This window comes from Arvicanthis niloticus, chromosome 3 (genome assembly GCF_011762505.2).
Source record: "Arvicanthis niloticus isolate mArvNil1 chromosome 3, mArvNil1.pat.X, whole genome shotgun sequence".
Taxonomy (NCBI): domain Eukaryota; kingdom Metazoa; phylum Chordata; class Mammalia; order Rodentia; family Muridae; genus Arvicanthis; species Arvicanthis niloticus.
Genome location: NC_047660.1, coordinates 119,858,299 through 119,881,490, shown reverse-complemented (window position 1 = coordinate 119,881,490; position 23,192 = coordinate 119,858,299). Strand labels below are relative to the sequence as shown.

At 42.4% G+C, this 23,192-nt stretch overlaps 1 long non-coding RNA gene across 2 annotated transcripts; it reads left to right on the top strand.

Moving 5' to 3' along the window:
- The first annotated feature begins 218 nt into the window (after nt 1-218).
- LOC143441814 (uncharacterized) lies at nt 219-21,343 on the top strand. Of its 2 annotated transcripts, none has more exons than XR_013109507.1 (3): nt 219-325; nt 14,611-14,744; nt 19,167-21,343. It is a non-coding gene; the product is annotated as an uncharacterized LOC143441814 (long non-coding RNA). The 2 variants fall into 2 exon arrangements; XR_013109508.1 differs by lacking the exon at nt 219-325 and adding an exon at nt 6,385-6,447.
- The last annotated feature ends 1,849 nt before the right edge of the window (nt 21,344-23,192 follow it).

Genomic DNA, 23,192 nt, shown 5'->3' with positions numbered 1-23,192 from the left:
ACAGAAAAGAAGACTTGGACACAGATCAGGAAATCACATTTGCTCGGAGCGAGAAGACCTGGACCAGCCAAGGCAAACATGGAGGGTGTGATGGTTTGTATATGCTTGGTCCTGGGAATGGCACTATTAGTAGGTGTGGCCTTGTTGGAGTAGGTGTGTCACTGTGGGTGTGAGCTTTAAGACCCTCATCCTAGCTGCCTGGAAGCCAGTCTTCCACTAGCAGCCTTCAGATGAAGATGTAGAACTCTCAGCTCTGCCTGCACCATGCCTGCCTGAGTGCTGCCATGCTCCTGCCTTGATGATAATGGACTGAACCTCTGAACCTGTAAGCCAGCCCCAATTAAATGTTGTTCTTATAAGGGTTGCCTTGGTCATGGTGTCTGATCACAGCAGTAAAAGCCTAACTGAGACAGAGGGGGACGAACAGGACCTCTCACAGGCATCTCAGCTGGCTTGGGTTGTGTGATATGTTCAAGCATTTGGAAAGCCATTACAAGAAATTATATGGAAAAGATCTGTTGAAGTGGTTAGAGTAAAAATACATTGAGTGTATAGTGTCAAGCTAAATAATGAAGGTATTTTTCAGAGATAATTATTCAAGAATGGACTTGAATACATGCACCAGAGGAACGTCTGAGCAAATCCAAATATGTTGAAGCAAGGAACATTTTGACAATGTGAAATCAGGGGGACTATGTGGTTGGTTTTGAGTGCTAACTCTTTTGTTAATAACAAGGTTGGCAATGGTCCAGAGTACTCGGGCAGTTGCCCTTACAGAAGTGTCTGTGTGACACTACCATGGCTTTTGTGCAAGAGCATACAGTCTTTTGTGATGGTTCTCAGTCTTCTCAGTCAACAAGTACATAACATGAGAATCTATCTCTAAGAGCTCCTGATTTTATTATTTTGTCAGAATTAAATATAAATGATCCATTTTCATCCTAATACCATTCATAAATGGTAGACCCATTAGAAACTATTTTTTAAAACTTTTAAATAACATAATCGTTATACTGGTTAACTCCAGGAAAAGCAAAACAATGAACAATTTGACCCAAGAATAGGAAGATATGACTATCACTTGTCCCCGCTCTCCCAGGGGGAGATCACCAGGTTAGAAGGATGAGGAAGAGAAGCAGAGAAGGTGTGTCAGAGAGAGCTAATCCTAAAACTCTCAGAGAAGCCCACACACATGTTCTCACGTGTGTCTCCTTGAGCACCTCTTGCTCTTAACCCTCATGCTTAAAGTCCATTTTTTTAATGTGATTTGATGAAAACCCCAACTCTGCCTCAAAAAATAGACAATAAAATTTTTAAATGAACTAAATCCTCAACTATGAAAGCCAAGACAATCATAACCAAGATAAACTACTAACTGTGTAATATGACCATATTGCTTAGAAAAGTAAATACAGAAAAAAACTAATATAGACTCTTAACAAAGAGCCTCGGGAACCAGAATGCAGAGAAAAGTGGGAGACTAAATCAATGCTTTCCTTTCTAAACCTTCGGTAGTTGTGAGTCTTAGCTGTGTGTATTTTGGGATGACTTGTCTGATATGTACAGAACACTAGGAGTAATTCTTGGACTGAAAGACGGATAGGTGGATGGATGATTTATAGATACATGGAAGATAGATAGATAGAGTTAGATAAATTGATAATAGATAGATAGATAGATAGATAGATAGATAGATAGATAGATTTTAAATTGTAAATAATAAATTGACTCAGATAACCGACTCTATCAGAAGATATGGCAGTCTTGTGTTGTAAGCTCTCTGTATTGTGTTACTTTCCTTCTCCCTTTTCATATTTTTAAAATTTTCTGCACCAAAAAATATAATACAGTGTGGTGGTACACACTTGTAATCCCAAGTCTCAGGAGGCAGGAACAAGAGGATTACAGTTCTAGGACAGGTCTTTCTACATAGCTAGACTCTGTTTCTTTAAGAAAAAAGAAATTGTTGGGCTGGAGAGATGGCTCAGCCGTTAAAGGCTAGGCTCACAATCAAAAATATAAGAAAAAAATTGTGTGTGTGTCTGTATGTGTGTGTGCGTGTGCATGTGTGTGTAGACATATAAAAGTTCCCAATAAACTTTTCAATTTTTTGAGGCAGCCAGAGATGACCTTGAGCTCCTCCTCTTCCTGCCTCCACCTCTCCCATGCTGACACTGCAGATGTGCGCCACCACATCCAGAATACAAAGGGCTGGGGCTGAACCCAGGGCTTCGTGCATACTAAGTAGGCAATCTGTCAACTGAGCTACAGCCGCAGCCCCAATATATTCAACATCTTTAAAATTTATTATTTATTTGTGTGTGTGTGTGTGTGTGTGTGTGTGTGTGTGTGTGTGTGTGTGTGTGTGTGTAATCTTATGGTACACATGTGGAGACCAAAGGATAGCATTTGGGAACTAGTTCTCTCCTTCCACAGTGTGGATCCTGAGAATTAAACTCAGGTCGTCAGGCATGAAAGCATTTAGCTGCTGGGCCATCCCACTCCCAACACCCAATATGAATTTCTAAACATAGTTATAAATGTTAATGTGATAGTCCGTAAATATCAGTGTACATAAAAGGTACCTGAAGGATTCCTTAAAGCGCAGAACTCCAGGCTTTGCCTGTCCAGATGCAGGACCTTCAAAGGACCTCTAAATATTAAAATGTCATAATGTCCCACTCTGCACATAATTAAAATATAAAGCAATGTCCAAGCGGGAAGTGTACTTCCTGCTTTAACCAATGCGTGAAATGCACCTAATGGATATGAAGCCATGCGCTCCTCTTCCTGCAGCGGGCCATCTTCTAATATGCAGATACTCTAATGTAGCATGCACATGCCTCCTCCCTGCTAGCGTGTTAAGCTAGTGTGTTTGCTAGTAGGAGTCAAGCCTACTAGGACCATTCTGCCTGGTCAGAAAGAACTGTTTGCCACAGGCTCCGCAGGTGATGTAACCATGACTACAGGCCCCTATCTGTGCGCCCAAGCTCCTGAGATTTCCACCTTTCTCAGAGCACCTTCCTCCACAGAACTCCCGGGGCTGCTCTGCAATCACGGGGGGTGGGGGGGGTTGGGGGGGAGGAGGGGGCAAGCTGAGGCCTGCTGGGAAATATAGGATGCTACGAGGCAGCTCCAGCTGGTCAACTCAAGGGGGAAAAGTGAAAATGGACTGAAGCTGTTCACATAGTCTTTGCTAATGACCATCGCCACCAAGAAAATGGTGCGGAGAGCTCCCCCCCAGCAAGGAGGCTGCTACATTTTAGGGCTCCTTCAGACAATAGCATACTGGTTACCCACAGAGAGTTTACCACCACACTTGTCCCCCTCAACTTCCAGAAATATTTGACAATGTTCAGAAACATTTTTGTTTATTTTCACTGGGGAGCCACAGGATAAAATACCTCAGATATCATCCCATGAAACATGGATGTTTCCTGCAAAAATCAGGGATGCTTGTCAAGTTCTTATAAGGCAAGCAGGGTGTGAGATGCAATCAAGATGGAGGCTGAGTGTGTATGAGTGTGTGAGTATGTGTATGTGTGTGTGCTTGTGTGTGTGTATGTGTGTAGGTAGGTATGTGTGTGCATGCATATGTGTATGTGTGTATAAGTGAGTGTGTGTGTATGAGTGTGTGAGTATGAGTATGTGTGTGTGCTTGTGTGTATGTATGTGTGTAAGTAGGTATGTGTGTGCATGCATATGTGTATGTGTGTATAAGTGAGTGTGTGTGTATGAGTGTTGAGTGAGTGTGTGTGTGTGTGTGTGTGTGTGTGCGTAGAAGTCAAAGGTCAACTTTCAGGTGAGGCTTTTGTTCTTCAGGGACCATCCACTTTTTATTTTTCAAGACAGGGTCTTTCATTGGCCTGAAGCTCATTGACCAGGCTAGGCTGGCTCGTCACAGGGCTCCAGAGAGCCTCCTGAATCTGACTCCACACACTGAGATGGCCACATACACCACTATGCCCATATTTTTCTCTTTCTTTCTCTCTTTCTTTCTTTCTTTCTTTCTTTCTTTCTTTCTTTCTTTCTTTCTTTCTTTCTTTTTTAGAAAAGGTTTCTCTGTATAGCTTTGGCTGTCCTGGAACTTGCTCTGTAGACCAATCTGGCCTCAGACTCAGAGATCTGTCTGCCTCAGCTTCTCAGGTGCCAGGATTAATGGTTTGCACCACCACCGCCCAGCATAGACTTTTTCTCATGTGTTTTTATTGACATATATTAATTCTACATGACAGTGATCGTCATTGTGACATGTTCATCCATGTACATAACGCATTTTAACCATATCCACTCCTCCCTCCGCCATTATCCTCTCTCGTTCCCTCCCACTCCCACCGATCCCTCTCTTCTTCCCATCAAGTGCCCCTGTACTTTCATGTCTTGGTAGCTGGGGGCTTTCTTTATGGTTGATTACAGGAACACTGGGAGAGTTTGTCTACGGGAGCAGTGTATCTGTGACTGTGCCGAAGAAGGGACTGTCTCTCCATCCTCATAAACCTTCAGATGAATGTTCAATGATTGCCTACTCCCCTGCTAACACGTTGATGACACCTCAGGATCGAACTCAGTTTCCCACACTTGCAGAGTCCCAGAATTACAAGTTTGAGGCTAGCCCAGGCTATACATAGAGACCTTGTCTCAAAAATCAGTAACTATGTACATACATTAGAATTCTATAATGCCCAAGAAGGACTCTTTTCTGCCCCAGTGCTCCAATAAAGTAGCTGATCCAAATGTTAGTAGGGCTGAGGGTGACCAGCCATGTGCTACAGCCTGTGACACATTCAAATGAGATAAGGAAACTGGCCACCCTCTCTTTCACAGCAAGCTGTTACTATAAATAGTTGGCTTGTTGGAATGTGTGCAGGGGGCTTGAAGACCATTTGTAGACAGAGCACTTGCAAGAATGCCATTAACCCTTCCTGAATAAGATCACTCACTACCTGTCACCATGTCTACTGAGAAGGCTCATGTGTTGTTCCATAAAACATGTTCTGTGTGGTGGTATATTAGGATTGAGTCTTTATTTATTTTTGTTTTGCATTGCTTTTTCTTTTTCAACTCAGGGTTTCTCTGGGTAGCCCTGGCTGTCCTGAAACTTGCTCTGTAGACCAGGCTGGTCTGAACTCAGAGATCTGCCTGTTTCTGCCTCTCTAGTGCCAGGATTAAAAGGGTGTGCCACCACTGCCTGGCTGGATTTGGGTCTTTTTAAAGACTTGTTTCTCCATTGGAAGCTTAAGATTTTTGTTAAGTAAAATAAAATAATATCTATATACAAAACCACTAAGAAAAACAATTGGATAAGTAATTCCAACTGTAAAAATGTAGAAATATTTGTGTCCTCATATTAAGGGAAATCTAACATACTACAAGGCAAGTTCAGGTATCAGCAGGACATTAATTAGACTGAGTAGGCATCACATTTAATTGGGACACAGCACAAATATCAGAGATCCAGCAATGTGCCAGGGCAAGCTGTCTCATTAGGCTTTGTTCTTGTCTAAGTAGGACAGGGCCAACACATCAGGAAAGGGTTGTGGTGGCAATAAAAGTTCATTCCTTATGGATCCCAAGAGGAGAGAGTGAGCCACCATAAAGGGCCACACTGGGAAGCAGTGAGGTGGCTGAGGGGGCAATAGAACCAGGCAATAGTGGCTGGAGCTCTCATGGTGGTTTCTGAGGGACGGAGGATGCCACACAGCTAGCAGACTTAGGGTTGTTCGATAGAAGTCTTGTGTAAGTTCTGGAGCATAAGGGCTGTCTCCAGATGCCTGCATCCTGTTTCCAGGATGATCAGGCCAGTAGGCAAACAGTAGCTGTAGGGTGAAAGCCAAAACAGAGTGTGAAGAGGCTGAGACTGTGGGCTCTGGGTTGGCCGGTCTGTAAAAGATCTGCACATTGGAACGTGGTATCTTTAGCACTTCTGGGAAGTGGCTAATTGGTCAAAGGCATTCATGCCCCAGACACCAAGAAGTAAGGACTAGAAGACAGAAAGGGGGAGGGGGCAAGGTTAGCACCCAAGGAGAATGTCATGAATAACAAACCATGGGCACACTGAGTAGTTCTTGCTGTGTTGGGAGTCTGGTGGATATGGAAAGGAGAAACACAAATAACAGTGTCTGATAAGGTCCTCTCTTTGACCTTATTACAGAGTTTTGACTCACATGGCTACACCCAGTGTTGGATGAATAAAGTCAAGTGTGTACCCAGCTGTCTATCAACAGTCAAAGGGATGAGCCAAATGTACTCCCCCTAAATGGTGGAATATTACCGAGTGATAAAAAAGAATGGAATACTGATACACACTACAGCATAGACGAACTTGGAGAGCAGCAGCTGATGGAAGACCCAGAACACAATGGGCCACGTCATGTTTGATTCTCAGAGACAGACAGTGGTTTCCAGGGGCCAAAGGAGATGGAGAACAGAAAGCAATGGCTGACGGGAGTAAGGTTGCTTTTGGGGATGGTGAAATGTTCTAACACTGGTGAACTCCGTGTTTCAATTCATGATTGAAAACTCCATGAATGTGATTGTTTTTAACCCATTATATTCTACCTCTTAGAAAGCAAAGGCAAGACGGCTGTGAGTTTAATACCAGCCTGGATTACAAAGTGAGACCCTGTCTGAAAGCTATAAAGGAGAATTTAAAAAAAAAAAAAAAAAAGCTGAATATTGTAAAAAGCTAAACTTTATAGCGTAAGAATTATAACTTCCCCCCAAATCTGTCCTTAAATCTGAGAACCAAGTGTAGTGACACATGGCTCTGATCCCAGCACTCAGGAGACTAAGACAAAGAGGATTGCCCAGAGTTTGAGACCAGCCTTAGCTACACAGTAAGTTCTGAGTCAACTATCTTAGTTTGGGTTTTATTGCTGCAAAAAGACACCATGATGAAAGCAACTCTTATAAAACCAAACATTTACTTGGGGCTGGCTACAGTTCCAAAGGTTCAGTCCATTATCATCAGAGCAGGTAGCATGGAAGCAGGCAGGCAGACATGGTGCTAGAGGAGCCAAGAGTTTTACATCTTGATCTGAAGGGAGCCAGGAAGAGAGTCTGTAGGGATAATGGGTGGAGCTTAAGCATCAGAGACCTCAAAGCCCGCCCCCTAGTGACACACTTCCTCCAACAAGGCCACACCTCCTAATAGTGCCATTCCCTGTGGACCAAGAATTCAAACACATGAGTCTGTAAGGGCCAAATCTATTCAAACCACCACACCAGCCAAGTCTAAAAACAGAGCCTCTTTATCAGGAAAGGAAGCATCTGGGGATACTACCCTATGGAAAAGGAAGATCAACACCTTATATCTGTGCTCACACCTGAGCACATGCCAGGCTCACAGGTCAGGCTCACACGCTAGGCCCACCCACAATACCTCAGTCAGTGAGTCTGGATGGGTTCAGACTTGGTGTCTACCTTCCTCACATGTCTCCAGATGGCACTGATGTCAGAGACCACCAGTTCCACACAGCCAGATTTTAAGAACCCTGACTTTAGACATGGTAATGACTTTAGAATGGTAATTCACTTGTCTTCCAAGGTCACCTGCACAGAAGAGTCATGTGAGGTTTATGCACACAACTGGAAGGGCTCAGAGTTAAACAGGCTGACAGGGGGGAGGGTCGTGTGCCAAGAAATTCCACAAGAAACACAAGAAGAATCTCCGCTAATGTTCATGCTGCACTTTGTGATTTATTTCATGTAAGCCATACAACAGCCCAAACTTCAGGGGTCTTCCAGGGTGGGAGAAAGATGGGGTCTCTTGCAGCAAGAGGGAAGTTGTAGTTGAGCATCAGAGGCAGAGGCAGAGGATGGAAAATTACTGAAGAAACATCAGGAGGAAGAGGATTCTGTGTACCAGGAAAACACGTTTCTCTCTAAAGACAGGCTGTGTGATGAGAAAGTTGATGGCAGAGAGCGACTCGATCGAAACCTGGTCAATATGGTGGGTGACCAGATACGGAGGAAATGACAGTTCTGTTAAATCAATTTAGCAGGTGTGAGGTTGGCAAGAGAGAAAGACAGACCAGGAACAAGTGACTCAGTAATGAGACATCCGTGGTGTAACAGACAGGATGGAGGCAGGAGGCAGGAGGCAGGTACACCGTAGGGCTTTCTGCATGGTTTGCTCCTCAAAAACAAAACAAAAAATTCGTATGATTGTTGAGTCGTTTATCCATGCTGCAATCTGAGTTGAACCCAATATTTTGCCCATCCCAGAATACTCTGTTCTTCCCCAAGTCCGTTCTCCTTTAACAAAGTCCTCTGCTCTGTTACAGACAAGCCTCATTCCATGGCTTTGTCTGTTTCAGAGACAGCATTCTGTATCCCTGGCTAGCCTAGAACTTGCTATGTAGCTCAGGATGGCCTCAGACTTGCAGTTATCCTCCTACCTCCGCCTCCCTGTCGCCCCTGGAAATGCAGGTTTGTGCTGCCACACGGGCTCAACGTTTTTTTTCAACATTTCCCTGTAGGCATGCCTGTCCTATGTTCAAATTGCCCCTTATTCAGAGGACACCTGTCACATTAAATGAAGAGGCCCAAGCTACTTCAGTACAACCTCATCTCAAATAATTACATCCATGACTTTATTTCTAAAAAGATCTCATTCTGAGTCCTGACAATTCAGCATATAAATTTACTGGATTGGGGTCCGATCTAACTTCAAACCAGGAGTAGAAAATCTTCCTAAAACTGATGACATGGAAGAGAGACACAGCAGTAGTGGCGTGAGGTCTCGTTTCCTGTCTGACTCTTCACTTCCGCTTTGTGCCCCGCCTCCTCATTTCTCTACCATTTAGCTGTAAGGCAGGAATACAATATGGAGCCTGCCATGCATTCAGCGGTGTGTGAGCCTCTTCCCTCTGAACGGCATTTGAATAAAATGTTGAATTAGGAGAAATGTAAAGAGTTCTCTGACTACAGGTCTGAAAAACTAAACGCGCTGCTCTCTGAATCAAACCACTCTGGGGAGATATATTCATATGCATAAAAGATAATAAGATAAAGAAATCTTTTATTATCGTCATCATCATTATTATTACTTTTTTTTTTTTTGCAATCCAGTCGTTACCCTCCTCCTGGTACGCTCTCCCACAGTTCCTCAAACCATCTCCTCCGCCCTCCCTTCATCTCCAAGAGGATGCCTCCCCTCCGCCCCTGCCAGGCCTCCCCACTCCCTGGGGCCTCTTCTCCCACTGAGGCAGACCAGGCAGTCCTCTGCTGTATATGTGTCAGGGATCTTGGACCAGCTCGTGTATGCTGCCTGGTTGGTAACTCAGTGTCTGAAGGACCTCAGGGATCCAGGTCAGTTAAAACTGCTGGTCTTCCTATGAGATCCTCCTCTCCTCAGTTTCTTCCAGCCTTTCCTAATTCAACCACAGGGGTCCCCGACTTCAAACCATTGGTTGGGTCTAAGTACCTGTGTCTGTCTCAGTCAGCTGACTGTTGGACCTCTCGGAGGACAGCCATGCTAGGCTCCTGTGTGTAAGCACACCATAGCATCAGTAATACTGTCAGGCCTTGGAGACTCTCCTTGAGCTGGATCCCAAGTTGGGCTGGTCATTGGACCACCCTTTACTCAGTCTCTTCTCCATTTTTGTCCCTGCAGTAAGAACAATTCTGAATCAGAGTTTTTGACTGTGGGATGGCAACCCCATCCCTCCACTTGATGCCAGGTCTTTCTACTGGAGGTGGATCTTACAAGTTCCCTCTCCCCACTGTTGGGCATTTCATCTAAGGTCACACCCATTGAGTCCTGAGAGTCTGTCACCTCCCAGGTCTCTGGTACTTTCTAGAGAGTCGCCCCACACCTCCTACCCCCGAGGTTGCATATTTCCACTTATTCTACTGGCTCTCAAGGCTTCTCTCCCCCTTTTCCTTCCCCCTTCCCTCTTCTATCCGGGTCCCTCCTGTGATTGCTTTCTTCTCCCTTGCAAGTGGGATTGAAGCATCCTCACTTGGACCCGTCGGCTTGTTAACCTTCTTGAGTTCTGTGGATTATATTTTAGGTATTCTGTACTTTTTTAGCTAATATCTACTTATTAGTGAGTTCATACCAATACATGTCCTTTTGGCTCTGAGTTACCTCACTCAGGATATTTTCTACTTCCATCTATTTGCCTGAAAACTCAGGATGTCCTTGTTGTACACAATAATATTCCATTGTGTAAATGAACCACATCTTCTATACACATTCTTCCATTGTTGGGCATCTGGCTTGTTTCTAGCTTCTGGATATCACAGATAAGGCCACTATGAACACAGAGGAGCATGTGCCCTTGTGGCATGGTGGGGCATATTTTGGGTATATGCCCAGAAGTGGTATAGCTGGGTCTTCTGGTAGATCTATTTCCACTTTTCTAAGGAACCTCCAGATTGATTTCCACAGTGGTTGTAGCAGTTTGCAATCCCACCAGCAATGGAAGAGTGTTCCTTTCTCCACATTGTTGCCAACATGTGTTGCCACCTGAGTTTTTGATCTTAGCCATTCTGATTGGTGTGAGATGGAATCTCAGTCATTTTGATTTGTGTTTCCCTGATGACTAAGGACTTTGAACGTTTCTTTAAGTGCTTCTCCTCCATTCAAGATTCCTCTGTTGTGAATTCTCTGTTTAGTACTATACCCCATTTTTTGATGGGGTTGTTTGGTTTTTTGGAGGTTAGCCTCTTGAATTCTTTTATCTATTTTGGATATTAGCCCTCTATTGGATCTGGGGTTAGTGAAGTTTTTTTCCCCCAATCTGTAGGTTGCCAATTTGTCCTATTTATATGTCCTTTGCCTTACAGAAGCTTTCCAGTTTCATGAGATCTCATTTGTCAATTCTTGGTCTTAGAACCTGAACCATTAGAGTTCTGGTTAGGAAATCCTCCCCTGCCCCTGCGCCAATGAGTGTGAGGATCTTTCCCACTTTCTCTTCTATTAGATTCAGTGTATCTGGTTTTATGTTGAGGTCCTTAATCCACTTGGACTTGAGCTTTGTGCAAGGTGACAAATATGGGTCTATTTTTATTTTTTTACATACTGACTTCCAGTTAGACCAGCACCATTTATTGAAGAAGCTTTCTTTTTTCCATTGTATATTTTTGGCTTCATTGTCAAAGATCAAGTCCGTAGTGTGTAGGTTTATTTCTGGGACTTCAATTCTATTCCATTGTCTGTCTGTTTACCAGTACCATGGAGTTTTTTTTTTTTTCCACTATTGCTCTGTAGTACAGCTTGAAGTAAGAGATGGTGATTCCCCCAGAAGTTCTTTTATTCTTAAGAATTGTTGTTGCTATCCTGGGATTTTTGGGTTTCCATATGAAATTTAGAATTGCTCTTTCCCTGTCTTTGAAGAATTGTGTTGAAATTTTGATGGTGATTGTGTTGAATCTATAGATTGCTTTTGGTAGGATGGCCATTTTTACTATGTTACTCTTACCAATCCATGAGCGTGGGAGGTCTCTCCATTTTTTGATATCTTCTTCAATTTCTTTTTTTGGGAGACTTGAAGTTCTTGTCATACAGATCTTACACTTGTTTGGTTAGCGTCACACCAAGGTATTTTATATTATTTGTGACTATCGTGGGGTCACTATCATTTCATCTGCGAATGGTGATACCTTGACTTCTTCTTTGCCAATTTGTATCACCTTAATCTCCTTTTGTTGTCTATTTGTTCTAGCTATAACTTCAAGTACTATATTAAATAAATAGAGAGAGAGTGGGCAGCCTTGTCTTGTCCCTGATTTTTAATGAGATTGCTTCTAGTGTCTCTCCATTTAATTTAATGTTGGCTGTTGGTTTGCTGTATAGTGCTTTTATTATGTTTAGGTATGTGCCATGAATTTCTTTTTTGGGGGGTGGGGGGTTGAGACAAGTTTTCTCTGTGTAGTCCTGGCTGTCCTGGAACTCACTCTGTAGACCAGGCTGGCCTCGAACTCAGAAATCCTTCTGCCTCTGCCTCCCAAGTGCTGGGATTAAAGGCGTGTGCCACCACTGCCTGGTGTGCCATGAATTTCTGATCTCTCCAATACATTTAACATGAAGGGGTGTTGTATTTTGTCAAATGATTTTTCAGCATCTAATAAGAAGATCATGTGATTTTTTTTTCTTTGAGTTTGTTTCTATAGTGGATTATGTTAATAGATTTTCATATATCGAACCAACCTTGCATCCCTGGGATAAAGCCTACTTGATCGTGGTGAATGATGGTTTTGATGTGTTCTTGGATTCAGTTTGCTAGAATTTTATTGAGTATTTTTGCATCAATATTCATAAAAGAAATTGGTCAGAAGTTCTCTTTCTTTGTTGGGTCTTTGTGTGGTTTAGGTATCAGAGTAATTGTGGCTTTATAGACTGAATTAGGTACTGTTTCTTCTGTTTCTATTTTATAGAATATTTTGTGGAGTATTGGTATTTGCTCTTCTTTGAAGGTCTGGTAAAATTTCACACTAAAGCCATCTGGCCCTGGGCTTTTTTGGGTTGGGAGATTTTTAATGACTTCTACTAAGGGGATCCTTGATAGAATTTCTGATCCATGATCCTTAGGGGATATGGGCCTGTTTAAATAGTTTATCTGCTCTTGATTTAACTTTGGTACCTGGTATCTGACTAGGAAATCATCCATTTCATTCAGATTTTCCAGTTTTGTTGAGTATAGGCTTTTGTAGTAGGATCTGATGATGATAATGATGATGATGATGGTGCTGGTGGTGGTGGTGGTGGTGGTGTGTGTGTGTGTGTGTGTGTGTTTGTAAAGAACCTTATGAAGCCTCAGCAAGGACAGCTTCCCGAAAATGGTGCCCTGTTAGAGGGATAGCAACAAAGATTGAGTCACCTAAGAAGACACCAACTGTTCAGCTAGGTCCTAATGTAGCTTCATGGGAAATACTCAGTAGCCAGGTTTTGAAATTTTTCATAGATTTTAGTAATAGAAATAAGCACATAGATATATAAATATTTGTACATGCAAATATACAAACGTATTTATGCATAATTCTATTTCAGGTAGGGAAGTAGATAGATGATAGATGATAGATAGATAGATAGATAGATAGATAGATAGATAGATAGATAGATAGATAGATTTACAGACATACATAATGACATAAGGGTGTGATGATGTAATGAGTCCTTGGTCAAATCTTGAGATGTCAACTTCAAAGCTGAGTTTCTGAAAGGGTGGATGTGGGTAAGAAGACTCTCACAGGCTGTGGAGAGGTAGAAAGGGAAGAGGAAAGGGATCTGAGAAAGCAACACATAGGGAGAGGAGTTCAATGCTCTAAGGAGAAGACACTCTAGCTGAAGAGCAGTTTTAAGTGCTTGGGAAAATCAATGTATACATGTATAGTGATATCTGAAGACTGACAGAAGGCAATGGCAAGATCTGAAATGCTTTGGTACCAAAGAACCCAGAGAATAAAAAGCAATAAAAATACTCAAAGCCACTGCAACTACTGATATTTAATTCTACTTAGTTAATAGCTCTCCATGGCGACTTCAAGTAAAGCAAAGTAAACAATTTATTACCAACCAAAGAAAAACTAACATAGCCAAAATAAATCCAAAATGAGAAAAGGAATCCAACCTGGTAGAATAACTCATTCATGTGGTCTGAGCTCTCAGGAGGCCGGGGCAAGAGTCTCCTCACCCATAAGTTCAAGGCTACTCTAGATCACAGGCTGGATTAGGCTAGAGAGTGAGGCAGTCTTAAAAACCCAAAGACAGCAAGAGTGAGAAGGAACTCACCCCCAGTTCTTCCTACCAGCCAAAATTTCTTTCCTAACAAAAATTGAAGCAACCTCCAGGCATATTAGAGAGCTCAGAAGTCAAGCTTTGCCCTGAGAGCTGCCACGGGTGAACATTTGCATATGTCAAAGGAAATGGTGTTTGCACCATTTCTGCCTGCCTCCCCCTCTTCCCCAGATAGAACCTCAGCTTTGAATGACATCTCCTTAGATCTCCCCTCACACACCTTGTGTGTCATTCCGCAGCTGAGATAGCAAACACAAGCCTGTATCCAGTCTGTGTGTGCATGCATATGTATGTATGTACATGTATACACAGAGGTCTGTGACCAGTTGGGTTTACACTACTGAGGGAAGGGTAGGGGCTGGTTAGAAAGGAGAAAATGAAGGTGTGCTGAGAGAAAGGGAGACAAAAAAATGATTCTGGATGTAGTAACCATCCAACTACATTTCTTTCTATCCAGATATCTATCCAGATATTAAGTTGTTTTTTTTTTTAATTGAAAACATGTTCTCCTTTTCAATAACCAATAGAAAGGCTACTGATTTAACATGTATGATACAAAGCCATTAAAGCTAAAGGCACAGCAGGACTCCCTTTATTGTGCATGAATGTGCCTTATCGAACCTTTACAATAGTTATACATACCCTTTCCATTTCCCTGGAAATGATGTCCAGACGGGTGAATAGGAATGGCTCACAACAGCTCAAAGTAAATCTACCTCTACAGCCCAACAAGCAGTAAGGGGCTCACTGGGCTTGATTTAGGGGATGTAAGAGGGTGGTGATTTGGAAAGTCCTGTCTGTGGGTTCCCCTTCTGTCAATCATGAGCTGCTGCCGGAGACAGTAAGAGCAACACTTTTATTCACAGCAGTTTGGGAGCAGAGAGGGTGAGAAGAAGCGCCTCCCTAGACATGAAAACACAACGTTCTGTCGTCTGGTGAGCCCCGTTTCTGAGCCTCCCCACCATGGACAGGAGCACAAATGTCCCCTTAAGATGTCTGGGTATGTTTGCATCTTGCTTTCTTGAGTGAAAAAGTTATGTCTGATAACCATTTTTTAAAGGTTTTGTTTTCTTTTTTTCTTTCACATCGCTTGCTTGGGTCAAAGGTTCATTCAACCGCCTTTCCAAACACCTGTGTGGTATATCTGTTTGCACACCTGACAGGCGCTATGCGCTGGACTGTGGACTGGCTTCTTTTGCAGTATTAGGGAGTAACATTCTCAACTCGTCCATGGGCTGGAGAGAAGGGCAGGGGTGCACTTTTATCAGTGTCATATCTGCCAGGCCAATATTCCTTCTTCTTTATTTATTCTCCCCTTCTCCCTCTTCCCAATGGATTTTAAAGAGTGTAAAAGATCAGGTGATAGTGGCTTACACTCCCAGCACTTAGGAGGCAAAGACAGCAGATCCCTGAGTTCAAGGTCAGCCTGGTCTACATAGCAAGTTCCAGGAGATCCAGGGCAACATAGAGAAACCCTGTCTTGAAAACAGAAAGCTGGGGGAGGGGGGGTGGCAGACAGAGAGAGACAGACAGACACAGAGATACAGAGAGAGACAGAGAGACAGAGACAGCCAGAGATAGAGACAGAGAGAAAGACAGAGAGAGACATAAGAGGCCAGGTTTGGTGTGGTGCTGCACACCTGTGATCCCAGCAGGCAGATCTCTATATGACTAGCCTGGTCTACATAGTGAGACTCTTCCTCAAAAAGAAAAAGAAGGGAAACAGTGAGGAAGTCAAGTGAGATACTCAATGGGTAGACGTGCTTACACTCAGGCTAACAACCTAAGTTTGATTCCCAGCCCACAAGGTGTCCAGAGAAAACTGACTCTAGAATGTTGTTCTCTGACCTATGTACACCATAGCATGTGTAAGCCTACAGAGACACACAAATGGACACATACAAATAAACAAAAACAATTTCTTAAGGAATAACAAGACTCAGAAAAAGACATTTTTATCTAATGAAAAAAATGCATGTACATTTATAAATAGAGTCCTCGTATCCATTGGGTGTGAACTTCTCAATTATGAAGAAATCAGGCACAGAAAAGAAAATGTTAAGTACATTTCATTTCAATTTGGAATGCTCTCTGGGCATGTCCAAGTGTGGGACTTTGGCTTCTTATTTACTTCTGTCATTTATTTCTTATTTCTTCTTTACTTTTACCACATGTATATTTATTTTCCTTACAAAATTACCGCTTTTACATTCTGCAAGATACTAGTTATCTTCAGAGCTGGTAATTTTTTTTCTAACTATGGGGCAGATATCTATCAGAGAATAGTGATTAATTTATTTTAGAAACACATTACTAGTGTTAAGTGAATGATGATATACAAGGAATTATTTGAAATGACTTGTAGAATTAACAGACTAATATTTATGTAACATAACAAATCCATGACTGCTTCCTACTCTGCAGGAAGACATGAAATATGTAGTGACTTCACATTAACTAGAAAGTTCTCTGGGCCAATGCTCTCTGAAAGAACGTTGGGGATCAGCATCTCACACTGTGGCTAAATCACACCATAGTCAAAAACAGTCAAGCACTGACAATTTCAAGCTCTCTGGTCATACAGGAAGACTGAGGAAAAAATCATAACGTTTCAACTTGATTTTTACAAAAGTTCTACCCAAATACTTAAAATGGATGAATTTTATGTCATGCAAAATATAGATCAATAAAGCTGATAAGGATTCTACTGGAGTCATTTGCTTATTACTATCTTCAAAGCATAATCCAGACTTTACAGGTGGAATAGCCTGCTGTGGTTTCAGGAGTCTTTACCTACTTAGCTAGAGAAGTGGGGGGGGGGGGGGAGCATGCTTTAAATGAAAAGCCCAGCTCTCTTCTATTGGGTAGAACCCTCTTGTACACGAGGGTGATTAAGCCACAAACAATAATTGTTGAGAGAGGGAAACATAAAGTAAAGTCCACAGTCTCAACGGCTCCTTTGTCCACACACAGTTAACCATTAACTGCAGTGCACAAACAGGGACTTTGTCTTTTCCAGACACTTCTCCATCTCCCACTACACACCCTCTTCTCTCCCACCTCATGACCCAAGGTGCAAAATGTTATTACACACCAACATCCCTCCGGGAGTTTGAGTCAAGCAAGTGGTCCAGGGAGACAGCACACAGTTGCAGCAGTGACATTTTGCAAATACTTTACATGTTATGTGGCACCCATGTGCAGTGGCCATGTTCAAACACAGTCCTGTCTAGCACTACAGAAAGCTAAGATACTTCTCAAAGGTGCTTCTGCATTGCTGCTCTTAGCAGCTAGTTAAAATGCAAATCTGGAGGCTGAGGAGATGGTTCAGTCAGTGAAGTGTTTGCCATGAAGCAAGAAGACCTGAGCTTGAATCCCTAACACCCATGTAAAAATCCAGGCACACCAACACATTGTTGTTAATTCCAGTGCTTGGGAAGACAGAAACAGCAATACGATCTTTGAGGCTCCCTGGCCAAATAGTCTAGGCAAAGCAGGAAGCTCCAGGTTCAGCGTGAGATCCTGCCCCCCAAAAATACGATGGAGAGGGGCTGGAGAGATAGTTCAAAGGTTAAGAGCACTGACTGCTCCAGAGGTCCTGAGGTCAATTCCCAGCAACCACATGGTGGCTCACAACCATCTGTAACGGGATTCAATGCCCTCTTCTGGTGTGTCTGAAGACAGCGACAGCGACAGTGTACTCATGTGAATAAAATAAATAAATATGGAATTTGGACTATTAGGAAGTGTGGCCTTAGAGAAAGTATGTCACTGGGGCGCTTCCTCTCTCTCTCTCCTCTCCTCTCTCTCTCTGTCTCTCTGTTCAACTCTCTATCTCTCTCTCTCTCTCTCTCTCTCTCTCTTTCTCTCTCTCTCTGCTGCTGCTGCCAGGAGAACCTAGATGTAGAACTCTCAGCTCCTTCTCCAGCACCATGTCTGCCTACATGCTGCCATGCTTCCTGCCATGGTGATGGACTTAACCTCTGAATTTTAAGCCAGCCCTAGTTAAAAAATGTTTTTCTTTACAAGAGTTGCCGTGGTCACCGAGCACAGTAATAAAACCTTACCTAAGACAAGAGTGATAGAAGTCACCCAGTGAGTGACTTTGAACTACAACCCAGGTTCCTGGACCCTCAATTCTCACAAGCCCCCAAGAGGTGTTACTGCAGCTGCTGGTACAGAGACCACACATTAAGTAACACAGGCTTTTTTTTTGGGGGGGGGAGTTGGTTGGTTTTGTTGTTTTTGGGGGGATTGGAGGTTTTGGGTTTTGTTGTTGTTGTTATTGTTGTTTTTGGTTTTTTGTTTTGAGCAGTATTGTTCCTTAGGACAAGACAAGGCAAAAGTGTCAACCATGCCCCAATTTAAAATTTATCATAGCTACATTTTAAAAAGTAAAAGGCCATAGAGATAGCTCAGCAGTTAAGAAAACTGGCTGCTTTTCCAGAGCAACTGGGTTCAATTCCCAGCTCCCACATGGCAACCCACAACCACCTGTAACTTTGGTTCCGGGAGATTTGACAACCTCTTCTGGCCTCGGAGGGCATCAGGCATACCTGTGGTGCACAGATAAACATGCAGACAAAACACCTATACTTAAAAATTAAACAACAACAAAATAAAGTGTAAGTACAGAGAAATAAAAGAAAACAGTCTCTTGCAGTGCTGGAGAGCGGTGCTGGGGCCTCGTGTGTATGAGGTGGCACTACGCCACTGATCCACGATTTTCATTTATGTTCAAAATGTTACTTGTGGGTGTCTTTCAGTTCTTTTTTTATATTAACCATTTGAAATCTGTTGTATGTTTTACCTGAAAGTGTAACTGGATTCCAACAAACCTTGTTCCACTGCACAATTATCTCCCATAGCCAGTGGTTCCCCACAGCATAGCTCAACTTTGGGCTTCCTTAGTGACACCCCAGAGCATCCAACACAATTATGGTTATTTTCCTGGTTCATTCCTGTGGATTCTCCCAAACGGTCATGGAAGGCCCAGAAAGAGATTTCTACTTTCCAGAGGCATGACTTGAAAAGGAAGAGGAAGGATCAGTTTGAAAATGAGGGGTGACAAATCTTGGGGTGGGGGAGCAGGGAGATCCCTAGAACCACTTAAAGACTTCCCAGGTCTTATTCCTCACAGCATCCCTACCAAACTCACCAATGAATCATGAAGCCTGAATTTGGTACCAGCAATTAGGTCAGAGAGTGAAAGAAAAGGATAAAAGTAATTAAAATGAAAACAGAGAGGCAAAAGGATAGGGGGACATTAATTAATTTGTTATTTAATTAATGTGCATTAATTACTGCACATTAACCAAGTGTAAGTTTTAAAAGGTAAAAATAAGAAGGAAGGACAATTATTGCTAACATTTAATATCTGCTTTCTTACCTCCTCCGGATTCTCTGTTCCCAAACTTTACAGGAGCCCATAAAGTGTGAGGACTTGGGTCCCTTGCCTTAGTCTGAAGACAAGAGGAAGCTTGAAGCCACAATGTTCAGCTCCAAGAAGCCAGCATGACAGTATTACTGAACTCTTCTAGAGATTATCTTTTGGATGCTATAGAATTCCATGCAAATTCTTTCAAAGTTGTAATTCCTTCTGAAATAAGGACACCAGCCTTCCTTGAAAACTTCCAGAAAGAGGTCACTATCCCAACAAGAAATCCTCGACTATTTTTAAGAAGTATTGCAATGTTTATTTCTATGAAGTTAAAATTACCTCTATTTAATGTTCATTCACTCAGCTAAGTCAATTTTCCAAAACCAGGCAAAATACATGTCATCCCTATTAGTTAAATAATTGAAGACAGCTGACCAGGGTGTCTATATAGATTCTTTGTCAGAAGCCATCTATGAAAGAGTAATAAGGTATGGAAATGAGTTTTCTGGAGACAGTGCACTGTTTTGCATGGCTGTGATGGGTGAGCTCTGAGATGCAAGGTGCTCAGAGACTTTATCCCAGGATTGCTTCTCACTGCTGACATGCCTTTCCTGTTACTGTTACACAGCCTAATGATTCCTGGGCATCGGCCCACCCCATTGGGCAAAATTCCCTCAGAATCAAAATAAAGATGTACTTTCATATGGTAATGCTATGTAAACAAATTGATAATTTCATAATTTCAATATTTCCAGATAATGATTTTATAGAATTCCTGAATTTATATAAGTAATTCCAACCCCTCTATAGAATAAAGCTGCAAATAGAGCTCTGTAAATCTTCAAGTGTCACAGGCTAATTGCATTAGGATAATGCAATTATGCTTGGAACGAATTTGTGATCAAGGAAAAACACTCATTCTAGATCAGGTCTAAGGATGAAGTATGCACTATGATAAAGCAAGGCCATGTGAAACTGTTGCTTTGAACTTATAATGAGCTTATAGAATGAAACACTGCTTTGAACTTACTATGGACATCCTCTGTAACTCCCCTAGTGTGTAACATTTTATCCATGATGTAATTTTATAAAGAACTTTTCTCTAAGAAGGTATAAACTACCAGAGAAAGGAAATAAAGTGTGGCTTTTGAGGGCTCTGTTCCATCTACCAAATGTATATGTCTGTCTATATGTGTGATGGTTTGTATATGCTGGGTCCAGGGAATGGCACTATTAGAGGGTAGGGCCCTTTTGGAGTAGGTGTGTCACTGTGGGTATGAACTTTAAGACTCTCATCCTAATTGCCTGGAAGTCAGTCTCCTAGCAGCCTTCAGATGAAGATGTAGAACTTTCAGCTCTTCCTGTACCATGCCTTTCTAGATGCTGCCATGTTCCCACCTTGAGGATAATGGACTGAACCTCTGAACCTGTAAGCCAGCCTCAATTAAATGTCCTTATAAGAGTTGTCTTGGTCATGGTGTCTGTTCACAGCAGTAAAAGATAACTAAGATAAAAGATGGTACCAGGGACTGGGATATTGCTGTGATAGGCCTGACTATGCTTTTATTTGGAAGAATGTGGATTTTGGGACTTTGGATTTGGAAAGCCATGGAATGCTTTAAGTGGGGTTTAATGGGACATCCTAGTAGGAATATGAAAGACACTGGTGCTGAGTGTCTTTTCAACTGTGTAGGCCTGCTGGCCCAAGAGATTTCCATAGATAATTTTATTATGTGGCAGAGAGACTGTTTTTGTGATGTTTTGATGAAGAACATGGTTGCTTTTTTCCATTGTCTGAAGAGACTGCCTGCGGCTAAGGTAAAGAGATTTATATTAATTGCATCAACAAAGGATGTCTCAAAAAAGCCCAACAGAGACTTTGTTCTCTGGTTAACTCTGATGAAGGGCCTTTTAAACAAGCATAGCAAACTGAAAAAGGAAAAATGTAAAATATATGGTTTAAATTTTAAAGGAACACCAGGAAGTGAAATGAAGCTGAATCCTGTGTTCAAGGATATTAAATTGAATTGAATTGAATTGAATTGAATTGAATTGAATTGAATTGAATTGGGAGGCAGAGGCAGGCGGATTTCTGAGTTCGAGGCCAGCCTGGTCTACAGAGTGAGCTCCAGGACAGCCAGAGCTACACAGAGAAACCCTGTCTTGAAAAACCATAAAAAAAAAAAAAAAAAAAAAAAAAAAAAAAAAAAAAAAAAAAAAAAAAAAAAAAAAAAGAATTAAGGGAGCAAGGTGGGGCAAAATCCCACCCAGCTAAATTTAGGTACAAGCCTTTAATCCCAGGAGGCAAAGACAAGCAAATCTCTGAGTTCAAGGCCAGCCTACAACAAAGCAAGTTCTTGGTGAAGAAAAACTTAAATCCAGCCTTGGTGGACCTCAGCTTAAATCCCAGTGCTTAGGAAATAGACAGGCAGATCTCTGAATCCCAAGTCAGTCTACAAAGCAAGTTTCAGGACATCCAAGTTTAGGCAATGAAGGAACTGGAAAACAGAAACTAGTGATAATGTAATAGAACAAGGGGGCCATGCTCCAGCTCCTGTAAGTAGCAGAACTTGGCAGCTTCAGACACGTGGCTCTGGCTTTAGAGTGAATAATAGAAGGGACTACAGGGACAACTGATGCTGGTTAGCTGGAGCTAAGAAATTAGTGGTGATTAAGAAGAGACCAGCATCACTGAGGCAAAATCTTCTGGGAAATGTTTTCTGGGAGCACAAAGAAGCTCCAGAGACAGCCAAGTCATGTTGCAGCTGTACGTGTAATATGTAAGAGTCACCCAGGTGGTACAGGTTTTGAAGCATGAAAGTGTCATGAAGAGCAACTGAGGCTTAGCACTGTAAGGCCATGAAAGGCCATTGGTGAAGGTGCTGCCTCAGTTAAAGTTAATGGCCCAGTACTGAAGGGGTCATGCAAAGGAGTTGAAGCTTAACACCATGAAGAGAGCCTATGAGAGGCTATTGTGAAGCCTAGTTACAGCAGAAGACCCCAGTGTATTGGAGATGCCAGTACCATGGGATGATCACCAAGAACAGCAGCAGTGGAGTAGATCAACCTGAGCTTAGAGTGCTATGGAGGGCAGAGCTGGAGAAGTGATGCCAGCCCTTTGGAGGAGCCCAGAAGATCATGTGTGGATCCCAGACATTGAAACAAGAAGCTATAACATTGAAGTTGCCTTGGAGACCACAAGATATTTGAGATGCCAGAGCCATGGGCTATCTGCTGAGGAAAGCTGCTAACAGGGAGTGGAATTAGCCCAAGAGAAAGTTGTTGCAGTCAACAAAAATGAGTTGGAGATCTGAAGACATGAAGGTACAGAATTTGCAGTTTGCCCAGCTGGTTTCCTGCCTTGCTTTGGGGATTACAGTTAGGTGATTGGATAAATCTCAGAAGAAACTTTGAACTTTGGACTTTTAACCCTGTTGAGACTGCTATAGATTATGGAGACTTTTGAAGCTAGACTAAATGTATTTCACATTATGCTATGTTTGGTATAGCCCCCATAGACTCATATGTTTGAACAAGCCTATGGGGCCAGGGAGTGGAATGTGATGGTTTGTATATGCTTGGCCCAGGGAGTGGCAGTATTAGAAGGTGTGGCCCTGTTGGAGTCGATGTGTCATTGTGAGTGTGGGCTTTAAGACTCTCATCCTAACTGCCTGGAAGCCAGTATTCTGCTAGCAACCTTCAGATAAAGATGTAGAACTCTCAGCTCCTCCTGTACCATGCCTGCATGGATGCTGTCATGTTCCTGCCTTGATGATAATGGACTGAACCTCTGAATCTGTAAGCCAGCCCCAATTAAATGTTGTCCTTATACGAGTTGTCTTGGTCATGGTATCTGTTCATAACAGTAAAACCCTAACAAAGACAACATTTGTACATATATGTGTATTATGTAAGTGAGCATGAACACTTGTGGAATTGTTCAGACAGATGGTCAAGCCCAACCAAAAAATGTGTGTCTATCTGTGTGCCTGATTCTCCCTTGTTTCCTCCTCCCTTTTCTCTCTGGCTCACAAAGAGTTAACAAGCTCCAAGTCTCTCACCTGACCA